The sequence below is a fragment of the Beta vulgaris genome, chromosome 8 (assembly GCF_026745355.1).
Source record: "Beta vulgaris subsp. vulgaris cultivar EL10 chromosome 8, EL10.2, whole genome shotgun sequence".
NCBI classification, from domain to species: domain Eukaryota; kingdom Viridiplantae; phylum Streptophyta; class Magnoliopsida; order Caryophyllales; family Amaranthaceae; genus Beta; species Beta vulgaris.
Genome location: NC_079209.1, coordinates 20605975 through 20609300, shown reverse-complemented (window position 1 = coordinate 20609300; position 3326 = coordinate 20605975). Strand labels below are relative to the sequence as shown.

Sequence of the window (3326 nt, the reverse complement as noted above, 5' to 3'; positions counted from 1 at the left end):
GAATTAGGAGTTGACATATACAATAGACAAGTGTCTCAAACACATGAACAAGGGGTTGACTTTTAAATAGCAAGTGTTTAAACACACGAACAATGGATTTTGAAGTAACTTTTTTTTCTTGCCTTATATTAAAATTCATTTAATTCTGAATGATACTTTTTAAAAATTCAATTAGTGTATCTTGTTTTAGATGCTGCCTGTTTTTCCACCTTTTTGCCAATCCAATTTTTTTTGCTGGACCTACCACCATTCTTTTTCAAAAAAGTTGTTGATAGAGGCTTTATTTATTAGTATTTAATGTTTTATGTAGGATTTTTTGTCCATAATTACCTTAGTTATGCTTTTTTCGAGAAACTATGTTATTTACAAAATGTATTACAAAACTATATTTGTTACATTATTGTTTGTTGATCATTACCTAAAAAAAAAAATTCCCGACATTGATTGTAGTTTTTAGGAAACTAATTAATACTCATCTGCATCATGTCACGTGACTTATTATTTTCCTTACTTTATTCCCCCTTTTATTCCCCGCCCTTTCCTAAACTAATTCTCCACTCTTATGTTTCTTACCTCCTTTACCCTAAATTTGTCGTTGTTTCCTTTGCAATTCTGTAATCAATTTGCTAAGCACAAAAGTAATTAACAAATAAATGCTTAAGTTATCTATATATATATATATAAAGCAAAGTCATATTAGCTTACGTGTCAAACTCTTAATCAGTTTGCCAAATGTCGCTTCTAAATTGATCCTCCACTTTCAATCGCCACGTGTATAGTACCATTCATGTCCATATTTGTTGATGTGTCGGTTCCATATAAAAATAGGCGTGTGCCACTCATTCTATATTTTAGGAAATCAATCCCCGCATAATCCTCAATTGCTTTAAATAGGAATAGTATCTTTGGACTCCCTATCATATCCCATAATTCACGGCTATGATCTTAATAACATTGAAAAACAGTGAATTTCATATACAAAAGATTATGCACGGAAATATATTGATCTTATTGGTAAGTTTCTATTTTCATTGTTGTAATTATGCACGTATGTAAAATGAAATTAAGTATCAGTAATAAAAACCATAATAATTTTTGCCTCCACAAAACCCTATTATATTGGTCAAGTTATGCTATAAATAGCTATTATTTGCTTAAATTATTAATTACGTTTTTTGGCATAGCAAGTAAAATTAAATATAAAAAGATGAAAAATGTCAAAGCTAGCAATAGCAACTTGCTTAGAAGTTGAGGAAGAGATAACATGAAAAGCCCGGTTGAGATTCAAGAGAACAACCAACAATGCAAGATCATGGAACAATTTGAGTGTGCAATGCTTTATTGACAATTTTATAAGTTTGGTATACGTTTAACTCAAGCAAATGGAGTTTTTGGGAGCCTAATGATAAATTTGGTAAGTTATAGCTGAATCTTTGGAGTTCTGCCTATAACTTCTATACAAGAAAAGCATAAATCTTTATAGCATTAATTTGGTAAACAAGTTGCTATTGCTCACGGCACAGTTGCATAATATTAACAAATAATATTAATATTGATTGATATAACTTACCATTATTTTACACTACCATTTATGTAACTTATAAAAAAAAATGTTATTATATAAGATGTTCATGTACACACCCTAATATAAACTTATTTTATTCCACTTCTTTCTTTACACGAAAAATTAAAAAAATTCAAATTGACAAAATGCTCCAAGACAAACAAGGACGACCTACAACTAAAGGAGTTGTCAAACTTCGCAGAATCATGTCCATTGAAAATGTTGAACATGTATTAATAAGTAAGTGATTACTACTATTTTGATAAATTTTACTTTAATCATGTCCATTTGAGTTTTTACTTTTTGAATGCTAGGTATAATTGGTATTGTTATATATGCAAGCCCCATTACATTGGCCAAAGATAATGTCACATACCTACAAGATATTGTATAAATTGATAAAAGGTAAATTTTTTCACAAAGTTTTTACTGTCAATACATATAATATAATTATCAATTACAGAAAAGTGTAATTAAAATTATGACTTATATGAATTATGTGTTTAGTTGCTTTGCAGTTATGTTGACTATATCAAGTCATTTCATATATGGGCCGAATGCACTGGACAATATTAAGGATGCAATTCCTTTCTTAATATGTGGATTAACTGTGGAGAAGAATAATGGTAATTGCCTACTCACTATATAATATTCATTAAACTTATTTTACTAATGGTGTTGTTCCAACATTGTGGTATCAATAATGTGACATGTCACATTTTTGATTGAAATAGATGGAATTTCATTACGTTGTGGTATTGATACAACTATAACAATTGATCCCAGATGTAAAAAGGCAAGAAGAATGATGTGTTGGTAAGCTATGTATAAACTATTCAAGCGTAATGGCGTAATTTATCATTTTTTCATGATCTCATCTATTTTAATTGAAACAGGTTTTTGAAACATCGGTTTGCCCAACACAAAGTAAATTGGATAAAAAGAAGCTCATTTTCGTTATTTATAACTCTAAAAATATCTAATGCAAGGCGAACAACAATCAACGAATTCATGAACATGGATCATGTATGGCTGTATTTAAATTATAGCAACTTGAAGTTAAGTTTTATACATTCTATTGTTTTAATTTTTAACTAATATACAAAAAACTAATATACAACTTGAAGTTAAGTTTTATTCATTCTATTCTCATTACAAGATTCTAAATTTTTTGATCACAAAGCCATAATAAATATTTCAACCTAAAATTACGAGATACACCTCATTCACGAGTATGTTGGAATGTAAATATAAAAGTTTGAAATTGTTCTACAATACAATTCTAAAAATCGAAAAGAATATGGAAAAAAACAGATCATATGGTGATTAAGAAATAAAAGGCAAATCAAGAAAAAAATACCATATTTGTATAATTTTCTTGAGTGATTGCCTCTTTAAATTAATTTTTTCACTTAGAAATTTAGAGATAACCCCATTTACTTTGATGAAAATCATGCTATATAAACTTTGAGATTGTTTTTTAATACAATTTGGATAATCATATCATTAAAAAAAAATTTGTAATAAGATAGTTTAATAAGAGAGAGGAGTTGAGCGAAACTGCAGAAAGCAAGGAGTGAAAGTTGTTGCATGATTGAGTGACAGTAGTGCTGCGCACTGTGTTTTTATATGAGCCTCTGTATAAAACGATAGGCAGAACAAAAGCTTCTTCTTTTAACTTTTTTTGTTTAAGAAATTTTTTTGCTAAGCAAGTAATAAAATTAATTAGAGCAAATAGTTACAACCTAAAACCAACTAAGAG

The 3326-nt window shown here is 28.5% G+C and overlaps 1 long non-coding RNA gene across 1 annotated transcript; it reads left to right on the top strand.

The window, feature by feature from the left end:
• Nucleotides 1-1433: 1433 nt before the first annotated feature.
• LOC125492862 (uncharacterized) lies at nt 1434-2610 on the top strand. Its single transcript, XR_008967413.1, has 5 exons — nt 1434-1804; nt 1879-1969; nt 2072-2190; nt 2299-2380; nt 2461-2610. It is a non-coding gene; the product is annotated as an uncharacterized LOC125492862 (long non-coding RNA).
• The last annotated feature ends 716 nt before the right edge of the window (nt 2611-3326 follow it).